The sequence below is a fragment of the Rattus norvegicus genome, chromosome 3, assembly GCF_036323735.1.
Source record: "Rattus norvegicus strain BN/NHsdMcwi chromosome 3, GRCr8, whole genome shotgun sequence".
NCBI lineage: Eukaryota > Metazoa > Chordata > Mammalia > Rodentia > Muridae > Rattus > Rattus norvegicus.
In genome coordinates, this window is record NC_086021.1 from 133,240,176 (window position 1) to 133,258,235 (window position 18,060).

Consider the following 18,060-nt stretch of genomic DNA (forward strand, 5'->3'; position numbering starts at 1 on the left):
TGTTACTCTATTAAAGAGTTCCTTTAGTCAGGACAACGAGGACCACATAAAGTCATAAAATATTGTCAAGATGGCTCAGCAGTAAGTCGCTTGTTAAGATCTGGAAATACGTCAACCTGGACAGGTACCATGCATCTGAAATCCTGGTACTCGTCCTGTGAGAAGGGAACACAGAGGGGGAGAACCCCAGGAAGCTAGTGGGTCAGGTGGCTTGGTACATGAGGCAGAGAACAAAGGCCCTGTCTCAGAGATGGTGAGATTAATCCTCTGACCGCCACACTCACTCACACACAGAGCAGGTCTACAAAAAGATACAAAACGATACTGAGAACATGAAAGTGTGTCAACTGTCTATTCAATGGCCTGTGCACAGCTGCTTGAGTTCTGCTTACAGCCTGAGAATGTGAAGTCAAAGACGAGCCTTCTCTGTGAGGGTACAGCAATGTTTTCTGTGCAGCTCAAACCGGTATCTTCTGCTTGAAGGTCTTGCTCCAGGGACCTGACTGGTCAGTGCTGGGGCATCTACTTCTATGCAGCTTTGCTACTAATCTTAAATGCACTTGTTGTCCCTGACTAAATAATGCAAAAAGGAGTCCCTTTCTCCTGTTTTTCCGTTCATCAGGTCTATGAAAGGTCACTATGTATCAGAACTCACAGCAAGGTTAGAGAAAACAAGGTTAACACGGTGCCTGGTGCTAGGCCTGTAGACACTGAGCATACACCCAAAGTCAGTTCAGCATGAGAGCTTGGGAAGCACAGCACCCACAGAAAAGTCTGGGCGTGGCTAGCTGGGAATATCTGTATCCCAGTGCAGGGTGAGTTCCAGGGCTCTCAGCCAGCCTTCCTGGAATGCTAAGTTCCAGGTTCAGTGAAGAACTTAAGTCTGTCTTAAAACATGAGTGGAAGCTGGGCATAGTGGCCCACATCTTCAACCTCAGCACTTGAGATACAGAGGCAGACATCTCTGTGACTTTAAATCCAGCTTAGTCTACATCGCGAATTCCAGGCTAGCAAAGGCTACACAGTAAGAACCTGTCTCAACAAATAAGCAAGATACAGAGCAACCAAGGAAGACATCCTAATGTCAAGTTATGGCCACCACAGGTACACATGCATACTCCCACATGTGTGCTAGCACACATACACATGCACATACACATACACACATACACACACATACACACACATACACACACACATATATACACATACACATACACACACGCACATACACGTGCACATATACACACACATATACGCACATACACACACGTACATACACACATATACACACATACATACACACATACACATACACACACACACACACACACACACACACACACACACACACACACACACACACAGAGTGCCAGATCTGTGGTCCATCAGCCAAACAAACAAACCAAAAACAAACAAAACCCACGATACTAAGTGTCCCTGAAGTGAATCATGTTACTTTCTCTTGCCTTCTGCCACTGTGGTTGATCAAGATGGACTGGGAGCAGCTTCAATGTCCACTAGCTTTTAAGTGTTCTCTTATATTGCATGGACAGGAGAGGAAACCCTTAGAGCTAGGTTCTGCATTTGCAGTGGGCTCAGCCGGTTAGAGCCTACTAAGACGCCATCTTGCTGTGGCTTCCAGGAAGTTACAGCTGTAGATAAGGTCTACACAACAGTGGGCACATGCATGGGTCTCTTGCCTGTCAACGGCTTGGGCTACGAGAAATAGGTATGACCATGGTGACAGAGGCTCCCTGACCCTTTGTTTGTGACTATGGCATTATAGTCTGGTTCTTGATCCTTTGCAGTGACTTGGAAGGACCCAATTCTCTATATCACCCTCTTCCTTTTTACTTGACTGAGCCATGCCTCAGGTCAGTTTACCCAGAACAGACTCTACAATGAGGATTTATTTGTGATTTATTGAGGAAGTGCTTCCAGGAGAGACCAATTAAAGGGACAGGGGACATGACAATGGAAAGAGAAGAAGGCTAAGAGAGATTATGACTTTAGGCACAGCCCCAGCCCCAGCCAGCACCACCAGAATGCTCTGGAGGGCAGATCACATCTCTAAAGTAGAACTCAGCTGATCTGGTCTGTCACTGGCCATGGGCCACACAGAGGAGGGGGAACGGATGCTGTGTGCTTACAGAATGCCCCAGGTCTCCAGGACAGGTCACTGGAGAAGGCCAGGTATTTAAAGACAAAGACCTGCAGACATCGGGGAAGGATACATGGAAATCCCAGTGATCCTGGGGAGTAGGAGAGGAGCCTTTGCAGGGTGATGTCTAGGACTTGTACTCAATCCCTGACAGACAGGAACCCACAGGCCACAGATACCACATATGCTACTGAAGAGAAACCTAAGAGTACAGTGCATGTCCACAACTGCCATGTGTGTGACCAGGACTACGTCTGAAGGCTAGATCCCTACATCAGATAAGGAAAGGGGTCTACTGAACATGTGGGGATTTTCTTTCATATTTATACACATCCAACAGGGGAAAAAAACAAACAGTAACAACCCAACATTGGCAAGGTCTTGACACCCTACCTGTTTCAGGGAATGCAGCCATATTAAAGTCTCAAACTCCACCTTGGCAAGCAGACACCATGGCTGGTCCAGTGGCTTTATTACATACACGTCAGAATCCTTCCTCTACAACAGAAGTCAGAACGATTTTTTTTTCCGCCTATCTATGTCAGAACCTGATGAGGATTTAGTTACACAATATACTTATTTACCCAAAACATATTTCCCTCCTCACCTCATTGTTTTGACAAGCAATGGTTTGTCCCAGCTGATCAACAGACCATAACTAATTCCCTTTTCCTCCAGTGTTTATTAATTTTAAAACCTAGCAAAATTGGATAGAGCATGTCAAATTTTTTTCCTAAACTAATTATATTACTGATAGTGTAAAAAGCTGAAATTCTTTGTGATTTTCAGATGAAAAGTTCACATCCAGTCTTTTCCGGCTAGGGTGTTACTAACAACAAAAACGTCAACTGGGGTGGTATCTGCACAAGTCAGGAACCTGGCCTGTAGGAGAGGCAACACTGGGAGTATAAGAAAAGGCATCTGTGAGTTGCTTGTATCAAAGGACTTTAGATTGGAAATATCTACATATTCTCATTACAGACCATGCATGTGTCTCACACACACGCGCGCGCGCGCACACACACACACACACACACACACACACACACCTATATCTTAAACTTCTATGGACAAAGAATTAGCAGCGTGTGGCTTGGGGCAGGATAGGATACTTACTCACTATGTCTTTGATTGCTGCTCTCTTTCTGACCCTTCGCTCCCTGTGTAAAGGTCCAACAGGGACACCACCGAGGCATTCTAACAGCTAGTGCTACCCATGACACCTCTCCCTCTGTGCTTCCCGAGAGCCCATGGATGTCTCTCTACCACCTCCTGGCTTTACAGCCCTCCTTTAATATTACATTAACTAATCAAAAGATTCCCTCACAGTCAAACTACAAAGGATCACACTCTTTACCAATTCAGAAGGCTTTGGATTGAAATTCACGGTAAGTTCTCAAATTTATAACTAAACGTTAGGTTGAAAAGGTAAAAAAAATTATTTTCTGTAAAAATATAAAAGATGTTGAACTACCAGTTTAGGTGTAACAAGATAGAGGAAAGAAAATAACTTTAGACATGAAATTCTGCCATAGCTGAACAAAAGAAAATCCACAGTTCTAATGCATTTTTAGTGGAAAAAAAGTTATCATTTAACCCAAAACTCTAGAAAAATAGCAGCAAAATAAATCACAAAAGATTAAAAGTGACAAATTTTATTGAGCACACGAAATAAAAAATATAATAAAATTTAAGAAACAACTAACAGAATTATATAGTAGAAGTCTATGTTTAACTATAGATAAGCTACAGATAGAAGTATTTTGTTTTTTAAAGATTAAAATCATACCAAACTTGGTTGAAATAAATGTGTTCTCATTTATTTCAGAAAACTTGGCAAATAAGAACATTAGACTTGGGAATGGAGTTCACTCTAAAATAAGAAAACTCATAAGAAAGTGTCATGTGAACGTACTGCTCTATAATAAAACCTCTTTGTCAAAAGCCTTTTCTCTAAGGACACAGGTCTGTATTAACAAGCACTGCTGCGTAACAAACACAGCCCAGGAAAAAGGGCGTGCGCTACTGCTCCTGCGGGTCAGGTGATCCGTTCCATGCCTTCTCCTCTGCAGTCCCCACTGGCTAGCTTTGCTCTGTTGGTCCTGCCTGGGAGCTTGTGTGGACACTCTCTGACTCCAGGCTAGTCAGGAAGTCTTAGATGGGCTACTGGCTTTCTTCATGTGGTCTCTCATCTTCCAGCAGGTCAGCTTGGGGTGTTTCACATAGAGACAGCAGATTTCTAAGAGTAAGAAGAAATCACACGACCCATTGTAAGCCATTGGGCTTTATAAATGCACTTGTTGTCCCCATGAGAGTCTCTTGGACAAGTGAGTTGCCAAATTGGTTGCATTGAGAGGAAAGCTGAGAATGGATACAGGGGAGTCACTGTGTCCATCAATGCCAGCCTGGTTCTGCTACTCCCCTCAGGAAATCTGAGCACTGTTACCCACCACACAGGACAGGAAGGAGGGCAGTTTATCTGGGTGGGTGCATCGTGCAGGACCTTGGTTGGCAGTGAGTGTAGGAGAAACAGCTTTCTCCAAGTTGGTCTTCAGTAAAACAGCTCTTCTTTATTGGGGGTAACAAAAGCTATAGAAACCTTGGGGAGTGGGTAGGGGTTTTCGGGGTGAGCGTACATTATTGGATGGTGCCAAGGTGCTGAGAATGCTTCAATTGCATGAAGAAAAATCCCAGGTTCTTGTTGGGCATGTCCTTGTAGGGAGAGAGGAAGTTAAACCTGTAATTTGGCCACCAGGCTACATGACTGCCTCAAGGGTGTCAGAGGTGGGGCTCATGCAGGCCACGTGGGCCAGGACAGCAAAACAATCCTATACTTGCCAGTCTCAGGACAAGATTTTCAGGGTTTGGACACATCTCGGCCTCACTCTTCCTCCAGACTGGTCCCCATGCCCCCACCCCATGGTTTTCCAGTCGCACACATCAATGTGATCACACTGCCAAGCCGTCAGCGACGAGAAACTCTAGATATGCTCAGAAGACTAGGTGGGCTTCCAAACTCCACTTCATCATGGCCAGTAACCACCTCTCTGCTCCACCAGTCAGTGCTTCTAAACTCCCCAGGAATTTACCAAGCTTTCAAACTCCCCTCCAATACCCCAATTCTTGTAAGGATTTATGCAAAGTATAAAAACCTCTACTTCATTTATGAAGCTGGCATGGGTAAACATAACTTTTATTTGCCTGATATAATTGTTGTCTGGGAGGCTCGCTGCCTCCTTCTGCTAACCTAGTCCTAGTCCTAGAAGCTTCTAGCCTCCATACAGTGTTATCTAGACCTAGAATGTTTTCGACCCCTGAGTCTCACTGCTAGATAAGCTCACCCCTTTCGAGTTCTGTCTGATCTCTAGATGGCTGGTCGACTCGGCTGTTCTGCCTCAAACTCCTCTCCAAGCTGACTGATTCAATCTGGCTTCTCTCTCAGCCTCTGAGCTTTTAGTCTATTTCATCTCATCCTAACTCTGGCCATCTGTTCTAATCTTCCAGCTCCTCGTTCTCCGGCTCATCTATCTTCACCTGACCTCTGTACTGTGCCTGTTTCTCAAACTCCAAAAGACCACGAAGGAGCCAATTCTGTTGCAATCAAACTAGGGGCTTTATCCAAGCTCGAGCTTGGGCCACACGGTCATCACTGATGCAGCAGGACGGGAGGGTGAAGCCCCGAGCCCAGTTGCAAGCAAGCAAGGAGGTATCCAGCTTAGCACACATCTGACTGGGGGGCTCTTATGGTATTTGTTGCCCTTTAAAATAATTGGCTGGTGCTGGGTGCCAAACTATCAACTTTCATAAGTAAATGTCTTTAGGTACAACTGTAACTTCTACTTTCCTCCCGATTGGTGGTTGTTAGGGAGTGACCTGGAGACTAGTGATAGGTGCAGGCTTGTTGGTTAACTCTGGTTCAACCTTAGGTCAGGGATGGAGCCTGAGCCCAAGATGGAGTTGGTCTGGTCTCTCAAATCCAAGATGGAGTTGGTCTGGTCTCTCAAATCCAAGATGGAGTTGGTCTGGTCTCTCAAGTCCAAGGTGGAGTTGGTCTGGTCTCTCAAGTCTAATGTGGAGTTGGTCTGGTCTCACCAGTACAACTGTCCTGGTAAGACTGCCCAACCCCCTTCTTCTTTGTGGTGCTCTCTTTAAGCAGCCTTTCTTATCTCTCTGTTCTCATGAGAGTTGAGCATGCCCTATTCTGTGAAATTCTTCTCTGATTTGTCACTTTGTCTGCCACTCAATCAGATATTGCTTTCAAACATGGGTGCTTCCTTCTACAAACTAACTTGTTTTTACACTCCAGATTTTATTCTCCTCCCAGTCTACCCCTCCCCCAAGGGTTCCACATCCCATACCTCCCCCCCCACTCCCCCTGTCTCCACAAGGATGTCCCCACCCCACCCATCCCACCCAACCTCTGAGCTTCTTGGGGCTTCCAGTCTCTTGAGGGTTAGGTGCATCCTCTCTTACTGAACTGAGACCCAGAACTCCTCTGGTCTGTGATGGAGGCCTCATCTCAGCTGGTGTGTGCTGCATGGTTGGTGGTCCAGTGTCTGAGAGATCTCAGGGGTCCAGGTTAATTGAGACGGCTGGTCCTGCTACAGGGTTGCCCTCCTCCTCAGCTTCCTCCAGCTTTTCCCTAACTCAACCAGAGGGGTCAGCAGCTTCTGTTCGTTGGTTGGGTGCACATATCTGCATCTGACTCTTACAGCTGCTTGATGGGTCTTTTGGAGGCAGTCGTGGTAGGTCCCTTTTTGTGAATGTCCCATAACTTTACCTTCATTGTTTGGGATTCAAAGTGTGCACTAAAGGCATGTCTGTATTCCAGCCAAAGAGATCAAAGGTGTAAGCTAAGGCTGAACCACACCACAAATAGAAACAGGGTTTTCTAGTAAAAAACACAATCCTGGGGTTCACAGTGTGATCAAATATCCTGCGACAAGTATGAGCTGATATTGACATATCAAAGAAAACTAAAGCTTATAACTTCTGACTGTAAGAGTCAAAAAACTTTAAATATAATAGCAACAAGGAAAATATGGAGGAACATTAAAGGAACAAAACACAGTCATTTAACGGTTTATTTTAGGAATTCAAGAGTGGTTTAATATATATTAATATAAATGCGTTTTATGGGGGTTTCTGAACCCGCGTATCTCTGACTCTTGTGTCTGCTCTTGGGACTCTTCTTTTTCTGTAGTCTTGTCCATCTTCACTGTATGCGTTTTGTATTGTCTTAGTATATTTTATTTCTCTGTGTTTTGCTATTATCTCGTAGAGGCCTGCTCTTTTCTAATGAGAGACAGAAAGGAAGTGAATTCAGATGGGAGGCGAGGTGGGAGGAGCTGGGAGGAGTAGAGGAAGGGACAACTGTAGTCAGGTCTCTTCACTTTTAAACAACTTCAGAAACCTTGGGAACACTGCTATAAAAACATCCTCTCTGCAATCAGATATAAGGCAGAAATCATTTGCTATCACTGTGAACTAATGTCACCCTAGAAGCACCAGCCAGTAAATTAGACATGAGGAAGAAGAGGAGGAGGAGGAGGAGGAGGAGGAGGCAGAAGAGGGGGAAGAGGAAGAAGAGGGGGAAGAAGAGGAGGAGGAGAAAACAGAAAGCATGCATTTGGGAGAGGAAACACCAAATATAACTACATACTGACTGCCAAAGCGACTCTCTAAAATCCCTGTGACACTACTTGAGAAGCTTACATCTAGAACCTCCCCCAGAGGCCATGTCTTAAAAGCCTGGTTTTCATTGCATGGGACCATTAGGAGATGATACAACCTTTGACAGGCAGAGACTAAAGCTGGTTTCCCGGTCACTGGAAGTGTGTACTCGGAGAGAACTGTCTGGGCCTGGAAAGACTGCTCAGTGGTTAAGAGCATGTGGTGCCCTTGCAAAGGTTTGGTTCCCAGGACCATGTCAGTCAGATATTCAAGTTTATTCTTTCTATCTAAATTATCATAGTGTGCAATACTGGTAGCAGCCCTTTGCAAATTAATAGAGTAAAATAAAAGGCTCAAAATACCTACATTTTATAAATGAGTCTAGGAAAGCAGAGGGACCTTACACTTATGACAAGAGAACTGGTCATTCAACATATTGCACCGTAACTAGAGTCTAACTCCTTGAGACTCTATTGACAAAAATATTCCTAAGGGAGGAAAAGGGACTCGGCTCAGTGGGTAAAATGCTTGCCATGCAAGTGTGAGGGCCTGAGTTCTGGCTTCAGTGCCCATGACAAACTCCATGAGTGTCCGCAACCCAGATGTGGGAGGCATGTGTGGACATGACAAGAGGACAGGACCAGGGGACAAGGGATGGTGACAGGCAATTCCTTAAGGCTCACTCACCATTCAGCCTAGCTAAAAATGGCAAGCTCTGGATTTGGTGAAAAACAAACAAACTCAAAAATTAAGGTGAAGAGAGCCTGGGGAAGGCACAAGGACATTGACCTCTGACCTCCGCAGGCCTCCACACAGTATCCCTGCACATATGCAAACTCACACAGATGCATGTACAGAAAATAATCACATCGCACAGCTTCAGGGTAATAGAGCTTTTAGTGCTGAGGGATGGCTCAGCGGATAAAGCACTTGGCCTGGTCCAAAGGACCACAGTCCCAGCACTTGAAGCAACAGAGCGAATGTTTCTTAACAGCACATACAGACTCACTGACTCCCTGAGAAAATAAGCTCACAGTGAGAACCCTTTACTAAGCTCCTGACACGTACACAGAGAATATGATGATACGATAGCGGGAGCAGATGGGGAGGAAGCACTGTGGATCAGGTTTGTCGTGTGGCATCCTCTGAGAGAAAACTAAATTCGGCCTTGACATGTCTCAAGAGTAGCCAGGGTTCTAAGGTATCTGCAGATAATGAATGGCACCAAGGACCTGCTTTAAAAGGCCACGAAAAATGGAGCTGTGTGGCAGGGAGGGCAAGACACACCCAACGGCTCTTCTGCATTCAGATCAACCCTCGGCTCACCCACATGAGCGTCACAAGCTGACCAGCATGTGGCCACCAGGGTGAGTGCCCAGCTTGACCCACATGGACTAGTTGTCTCATTTAGTGAACAAGGTGGCCTTTGATTCTTCAGGGACTCTCAAGCCCTACCAACAGATGCCCTGGAACCAGTATGAGGAAGTTTAACCTTGTTTCTTTATTCCAGTAGTAACTTGGAGTCGTTCATGGACTAGGAGGCGGGGGTCCTTACTGGTGCATATCCAGCTGGTGATGCACACCTCTGAATCATACATCCCAAGTCTTCCGACTGCTCCAGGCTGCCACTCTGGGACTCCCCTAAGAGGCAAATCCAATCACTGCAACCTGCTTTTCCCTCAGCCAAGGTACCCACAGGACTACTTAGTATTCTGGGACTCTTCCTGACATCCACCCTTCCTCGCCCCCAACACACACACCAGTGTATGTTTCCAATGTTGCCAAGCAACAGCTCATGAGCCCACCTAACCAGGTTTCAAGATCATTAAAGCCACGCCAGAGTAGCTATAAGAATTCCATGAGTTTTGTCTTCTAAGTTGGCAGCTGTTAAGTGGAAAATATGCTAGATCCACAGTCCCCAAATCACTATCTTTATTTCCCCTTTATTCTAGTTTTAACCAAAGGTCATTCTCATTAAAAAGCCTCTGGGGTCTTTGACAAATGTAAGTTTTATAGTTGCTGAGAGATCCTTGGCCCTGCCCTGTGGCTGCAGGCCTGCCAGTCACCCAGCTGCTATCAATTAACATTCCATCAGTTTCTCTGTCAGTTTGGGTTAGGCTAACTGAGTCACAGGTACAGTCCGTTTGGCAACATCCTGACCTCACAATGTGCTTGCCACAGAGTTGGAATTTCTAATGAAGTTTCATTCAGAAGAAAACAATTTAATGAGCAATTATTATGTGAAACTCATTACCCAGTACGTGTGATATAATCCCAATGCACCGCACTTCACTGTCCTATTTAGTGAGCAACAAACTAATTTTCTAAGTAGATATCATTAAATCACCTTCTATGTTAGACAAAGAACACTTTTTAAACCTGTGTTTAAAAGGTCAACCTTTTAAAAAGGAAAAAAAAAAAGAAGGAAAACTAGAAACCAAATAAAAAACAAGAATAAAAGGAGAATATTAAGAAGAAATTTTTAAGAAATAGAATGACAAGAGAAACAAAAACACAAGAAAAGGAGAAAATAAGAAAGAACAAGATCCTGTAACGAAAAAGCGTGCATTCCCCATTGCCTTCAAAACCGGGAGTCTTCTCCTGATACAGTCTGCTTTATGTAACACACTCGACATTCACATACAGTCTGTATTAACCCTGTGTCACCGAGGGAGGAGTTTACAAATAATCCCAGGAAACTCCTCTGCTCCCCAGTCACGGGGGCAGCTGGTCCCTGGAGGCCTGTGGGGAAGGAGCACAGGAGAAAAGTCACACCAGAGACTCGGACATGGTGTAAGGGCCCTGGCAGGCGGTACCTTACTGCGAAATACAGAGTGAAGAATGGATGTGCACAGAGGCAGGGTGTAACGAAACTCACCTGCTTCAAACTCTCCAGGCAACAATTTCAAGCAGAATCATGATTTGAAGTTCTCTGTCTCTGTTTCTTTCTCTCTCTCTCTCTCTCTCTCTCTCTCTCTCTCTCTCTCTCTCTCTCAACAAAATATTTGCAAATTCAAGAACACATCAAAAAAGACAACCCATCATGCTTAAGTTAGCTTCATTCCAGACATGCAGGATGGTTTAACATATGCGAGTCAATAAATCTGGCACGTCACGGAAATGGACTGAAGGACAGAAATCATGTGATCAGCTCAATAGACATAGAAGAGCTTTAGACGAGATCCAATATCCTTCATAATAAAAGCCCCAAGGAGATGAGGAATACAGAGAATGTTTTCTGTATTGGCTACTTCTCTATTGCTGCCATAAGACACCATGATCAAGACAACTTACAAATGAGTTTGAGGTTCCACAGGGTTGGGGCTGTGAGCCCATATCATAACCACAATCCGGAGGCTAAGAGCTCACTGGCAGTGGGGATGGAGGGAGGCTCTTGATAAAAGCCTGCCCCGGTGACAGACTTCCTCCAGCAAGACCACACCTCCCAATTTTTCCCAAACAGCTCCATCAACTGATCACCAAGCACTCAGACCTATGGGCCTGGGGGACCATTCTCATGCAAACCATCACAGAACGTGGACTTAGTAAAGTCTCTATGTAACAGACCTATAGTCAACATCGAGCTACACAGAAGAAATCTCAAAGGATTGTTTTACCAAGACCAGAAACAAAGCAAGGGGATACACTCTCCACTTCTATCCAATAGAGTGTTTGAAGTCTTAGCGAGAGCAATAAGACAAGAGAAGGAAAACAAACAGATCCAAAGAAGAAATAAAGAATTAAAGAACTGATATAAAAGCACCAGAGACCCTGGAGGGTCAAAGCTGTCCTAAGCAAAATGGATTCTGCTGGAGATGTCAGGTGAGCTGACTTCAATCATACGAGAACGCTGTAATAATAAAACCAACACGGTACCAACACACAGAGAGATCAGTGATTAGAATAAGACCCTGATGTAAGCCCAAGCAGATATAGACAGCTGACTCTTTTGTAAAGATGCCAGAAATATGTATTAGAGGAAAGACAGCCTTTTCAACACATGGTGCTGAGAAGCTGGATGTCTACATGTGGGATAGTGGCAGCCTGTTACCTTTCATCCTGCACAAATGTATGGGAGACATCGAGGTAAAACCTGACGCTGCTGGGGCAAGGAGAAAAAACACTTCAAGGCTGAGGGCTCTCTTCAGGGGCTTCAGTACCCCAGAAATGAGCATCTAATCAAGTGGTACCACGTGTGATTTAAAGGCTCTGACAGCAGGGGGAGCTGGTGAGTGAAGAGACAGCCTGAGGAGCCGTGGGCCCTCCTTTGATGGGAACGTCTGAGAGGATTAGCATACGGGATGTGTGAGGAACTGGGTGGGGGGGCACCTAAACAATAAGAAAACAAGTGATCCAATCAAACAATGAGATAAGAACTAAATAGGGAATCCTTAGTGAAAGAAATAGCAATGAATAGCCAATATTTTAAGTATTCAATATCTGGTCATGCCTTTAGTTCTAGTGCTTATGAAGAGGGGGAAGATCTCTGGGAGTCCCAGGCCAGTCTGGGCTACATCAAAAGACTCTGTCTCAACAAAACAAAAGCACTCAACATCCTTATGCATCAGAGAAATGCAAATTAAAACCATTTTGGGAGTCCATCTCACCCCACTTAGAGTGGCTGTCATAATGAGACAAGAAGAATCATCTTCACTTTGGTGGGATTGTACATGGGGACAACTAATGAAAATTAGCATGGGTGCATCTTTAAAAAGACAAAACCAAAAACATAAAACTCTAAAAAGAGAACTTTCATCTACAGCCCAGCTGTACCACTCAAAGGATTCAAGATGTGCCTGTGAGTGCCACAGTGGCCAAGGTCTCTCCATCTTACATAGGACACTTGCTCATCTCCATTTACTGCTGCCATTGCCATAGTAACAAAGAAATGGAACCAGCCTGGATGGCCATTGACAGATGAAAGGATAGGGAAAATGTGGTACATATATAATGGATACATATGTATACATGTACATAATGGATACAGATGTATACATATACATAATAGATACAAATATACATATACACATATACATAATGGATATATATACATATATACACATATAATGGATACATATATATATACATATACACAATGGATACAGACGTATACATGTACATAATGGATATAGACATATACATATACATAATGGATATAGACGTATACATGTACACAATGGAATTTTATTCAGCCATAAAGAAAAATGAAATGAGGGGGCTGGAGAGATGGCTCAGTGGTTAAGAGCACTGACTGCTCTTCCAGAGGCCCTGAGTTCAAATCCCAGCAACCACATGGTGGCTCACAGCCATCTGTAAGGGGATCTGATGCCCTCTTCTGGTGTGTCTGAAGACAGCAACAGTGTGCTTATAAAATAATTAATAAATAATTAAAAAAAAAGAAAAATGAAATGAAAAATAGGAAAATGGATGGAACTGGAAATATTATCAAGTGGGGTCCCTCAGCTCAGAGCCAGTATGTTCTCTCAGGGCAGAGCCTATATATTCCACCTTTTATAAATGTACATTTATATGGGAATAAGTATGTGTAGAGAGATCCTGGGAAGCTAGAGAAATCCCATGAAAAAGGAAAACGTTCTTTAAGAGATGGGAAGAATAATAGAATGCATGTAATATAAAAGTCAAAGGTGGACCCCAGGGAACGAAAAGGTATATGAGTCAGGTAGGGAGATGGGTGGGAGGGGGTTCCAACCAAAAATAACCACGCAAGAAAAAGCAGTAAAGAGGAAATCAGCTTCTTGGCAAGCTAGGCAAATCATAAAATTAAAGAAAAATACCCTATATGCGTGGATAAAGTGGCTGCCAAAAGCCGTAGGCTGCTAAATTAAAAGCTCAGTGACAAGGGTGGGCCACCTCCCTAAGGGTCCCAAAGCACTACTGACAATGTCCACTGCTGGTAGTTACCATCAGAACTAGATGAGACAATGCTACTGCTAAGAACATACAGATGAGTGCACACACGTGCACACACATGCACACATCTAATTGTGGGACACCAAAAAATACAGCAGAACTGAGGCTCTAAGCTTCCTCCCTGCCGTCTAGCCCCCAGTGCTAAAAACTTCTCAGCCTTCCTCAGTGTGGACTCTGTGTGCAACAATATTAATTGGCCAGGCAAGATGTGCCTACGGCATTAGGGGCAGGTCTGCTACAGGGATAACTGTTTCCTGATTGGATTTGAGGTCCTCGTCTGCCCCCCTCTTCCCTTCCCTTCATCTTCCCTTCCTTCCTTCCTCCCTCCCTCTCTCTCTCTCTCTCTCTCTCTCTCTCTCTCTCTCTCCCCCCCTCTCTCCCTCTCTCTCTCTCTCCCCTTTCTCAATAGCCTCTCTCATGTGTTTTTGAAACAGGACCTCACTGTAGTTCAGGATGGCCTGGGATTCACTGTACACTAGGCTGCCCTCAAACTCAAGGAAATTCTTCTGCCTCCGGTTATAGGTGTGATCTACCCTACCGGACTTCCCTCCTTTTTTAAATGTTTCTGTAGATACGTTATATAAACCTGACAGATATTTTTCTTGTGAAGTTCTTTAAAGGTGTTGTCAGGGCTGAGGAGATGGTAAAGGGCTTGCAGTGACAAGATGAAGACTGGAATTTGAACCCACATCAAAAAGCTGAGTGTGGCATCATGCACATGTACTCACAGCACTGGGCACGCAGAGACAGGAGGGTCCCTGGGGCTGTCTGGACAGCCAGTCCAGCCCCTCTGACCTCCACAGGCATGTGCTCACACATGCACCAAGTATGTAAGCATCCATACACATGCACACATGTACACACAAACAGTGTTAGATTACTGTTGCCTTAGGATTTTCATGCTATGATGAAATGCCATGACCAAAGTTACTTCTTCTTGGACACAAATATAAAGATCAACTGTGAAATATACTCAAGCTTAGAGTCACAAGCAGTTTATTTGAATCAAACTTTCTTTCTATTTTATACATTTTATAAACTGAGTGTCCAGCGTGAGAAACATTTCAGTTTTGGAAAATTTATTTATTATTTCTATTTATTATATATTTATTATATAAGTATTATATATTTGAATATATATTTATATGTTTCCAAAATTAGACAATACTAACACTAAGCACATTTCATGTTTAGTTTTGAGTCTCATCCCAACATGTACATACACACACACACACACACACACACACACACACATATATATATATATATATATATATATATATATATATATACATGTTTTGGAAATATATATATACATATATGTTAGTATTGTCTTATTCAGGGTTACTATGGCTCTGATGAAACACCATAATCAAAAGCCACTTAGGGAGAAAAGGGTTTATTTGGCTTAAGCTTGCACATTACTGTTCATCCCTGAAGGAAGTCAGGCCAGGAACTATAAAACAGGGCAGGGACCTGGAGGCGGGAGCTGATGCAGAGGCCATGGAGGGGGACTGCTTACTGGCTTGCTCCTCATGGCTTGCTCAACCTGCTTACTTAACAGAATTTAGGACTGTCAGCCCAGGGTGTCACTACCCACAATGGGTTGGGCCCTCTTGTATCAATCACTAATTAAAATGCCCTGCAGGCTTGCCTATAGCCGCATCTTATGGTGGCATTTTCATAATTGAGGTTTCTTTCTCTGATAGGCTCTAACCAGTGTCAAGCTGACATAAAATTAGCCAGCACAACTGCCTCTGGTCCCATTATTTCTGATGAGATTTAATTTACTGTCCATATCATTATTTCTGAAGAAAAAAATGATTGTTTTTCTCTGGGTATTTCCAGGAGTGCCCACTTATTTTTAGTTTTCAGAAATCTCACTGTGCTATGAGCTTTTAAAAACTATAAACATAATTTACACAAAAATTTGGGTTTTGGCTAGCATTACTTAAAATGTTCTGCTCCCTTCTCCTCTGAACTTATCATTGATACATTAAGCCTTTTACATATTACTATACATCCAAGGTTTTATTTCTTCTCAGTCTCTAATCACTGTGCTGAGTGACTTTTCCATAATTTCCTGCTGCTGGTAAGCCCATCAGGTAAATTTTATATTGCAGATAATTTAATCTTTAGCACAAAGTTTTGGGGTTTGGCTTTTTTTTTCAACGTTTATTTTCTTACTGAAATGTCCTATCTTTTCATTTATTATAAGCATATTTTCCTTTACATCATTCTGTACAGTTATTATAAGCTACCTTGAATTGTTTTTTATCTGATAATGTCAGCAACATGATCGTCTGTGTTTGCTGCTTTGCTTCTCCTGTGCTGGGTGACACTGGATCACAGACGGAGAGAGTGGGCAAGAGCAGTTCCGGGCTGGGTTGGGTTCTGTTACACCCCCAGAACCTCCAACTGTTACTTCGCCCTTAACTAAGCCATGTGGAATGTGCCCTAAGAATCCCACAGCGCAGCTTTATACTATAGAACAGGAGCAGCAGGAGCCACCGCTGAGCAAATATTGCAGTCAGCAGAAGCAAAGGGGCAAAGTGCAGGGCCCTCCTGGTCAGGATACTCATCTCTAAGGGTTCTTGAGATTTCCTACCCTCTCCTTCCTGGGGCAAGGCTCCCCCACCCCGCCCTCAGAATAGCAAGACTAGATATACTTACTAAACTTGACTTCCAATTTCCTCATGCCTCCCCTGGGTGAGTTGGTGAGCATCCGAGTGCATACGTTCTCCGGGCAACACGCACTTGTAGGTAAATACTGCAGTCAGCTGTGAGAAGAGTACTTTGTCCTGGGCGAGTTGTTTCCCTTCTTGTCCTATCATTTACCTGAGTACAGGGGTAGGGGTGGGGATGGATGAACTAATGATGATCTTTAGTTTTTAACTGACATTTTATAGACTTGAGCAGACGTTCTACAATATATGAGCAAGCTTTAAGCACATTTAAAAATTGTTCCTTTAAAATCTGTCAGCCTATACCCAGGTTATCATGTGCTCTATGGGACCACCAGAGGGGGTAAAGCATTAAATGAGAACATAATACAGCTCCAATTGGAATCCTTTGTGGATTAGACTTGCAGGTGTTGCCTGTCTGTTGCTCCCAACCAACCACACTTAACTGCTTCAAAGCGCAAAGGGATCCCCCATTTCCACATGAACGTCTGCCCCATGCTCTTTGAGGACACACTTTCCTCAGGCAAGAACGGTTCCCCAGACACATGTGCATGCAAGCACCAGCTCTATTATTTCGTGGTGACAAAAACCATTCTCAAGAGTCTGATCTTGAGAATGAATCCTTATGGAAGGCAGACACAGTGTCACGGTCCCTATCTTCAGGGATCTCAGAACTCTGCTTGGGTTCTAAGTTCCTTGCCTCTAGCAGTGGTTCTCAACCTTCCTTCCTGTGACTCTGATACAGTTCCTCATTGCTATGGTGACCTACAACCATTAAATTGTTTCATTGCTACTTCATAACTGTGCTTTTGCTATTTATGAATTCTAATGTAAATAACTGTTTTCTGACACTCTGAGGCAAACCCTGTGAAAGAGTCATTCAGTAATTTCCTAAGGGGTCAAGACCCGCAGGTTGAGAACCCGTGCCCTGGAAGCTTGTTCTTAGAAGCTAATTGCAGGGAAAGAACAGTAAGTAGGGGAAGAAGGCCATCCCATTGGGGTTGTACTGGAGAAGTAGCTCAGAGAGTCAGGGATTAAGAGAATCCAAGCATGCATGGGGAGGGGCAGGGTCCTTGACGCCTAGGTTTGCTTAGCTTCCTGACAGTTATAGAATGGTAAAACTGAGACACTATTAACTTCTGAGTCAGGTACCCAAGTCAGGTACTCAAGTACCCAGTTAGTTGCTTCTAATGGTGACTAAAAAATAGAGTAATGCAGTCTTCAGTCACACATGAGAAAGGGGTGGCTACAAGGGGTAGGATATCAGGTTCTTTGCCACCTCCCTCCCTCTGCCTGCTCCCCCCCCCATATAATATATATTCCCCCATTCGTATACTCCTCCCTCGCTCCGTCCCTCTCAACCCTGTCTTCTCTCAGAGCAGTAGTTCTTAAAGTCTGAGCTGTGAGCTGGCTCCACTCTGCAAGCATCAGCTGAGGAAAAAGCACAGCAACTGAACCTCTAGATCCTCTTCTGTCAATTAGGTATTAGAGCCAAGACTGGTCACACTCCATTAAACTTATGGCTGCCCATCATGTGGGTAACTTACAGAGTCTCAATTTGAAGGGATGAACTATAGGTCCTCAGGATTCCCTTCTAATATGTTTACC

The 18,060-nt window shown here is 44.0% G+C and overlaps 1 protein-coding gene across 4 annotated transcripts in view; it reads right to left on the bottom strand.

Moving 5' to 3' along the window:
• Positions 1-3,803: 3,803 nt before the first annotated feature.
• The window catches only part of Cep152 (centrosomal protein 152), an 88,293-nt gene continuing 74,036 nt past the window's right edge, over positions 3,804-18,060 (bottom strand). Inside the window, exons 28-30 of one of the 4 annotated variants that reach the window (XR_010064628.1) lie at positions 16,442-16,606; positions 9,330-9,478; positions 6,676-7,459 (exon numbers count right to left, since the gene is read on the bottom strand). The gene's annotated coding sequence lies outside the window, so the exon portion shown is untranslated. Of the gene's footprint in view, positions 4,404-6,675; positions 7,460-9,315; positions 9,479-16,441; positions 16,607-18,060 lie in introns of those variants that run through there. The other 3 variants (XR_010064629.1, XR_010064627.1, XR_010064630.1) reach the window with 3 other exon arrangements.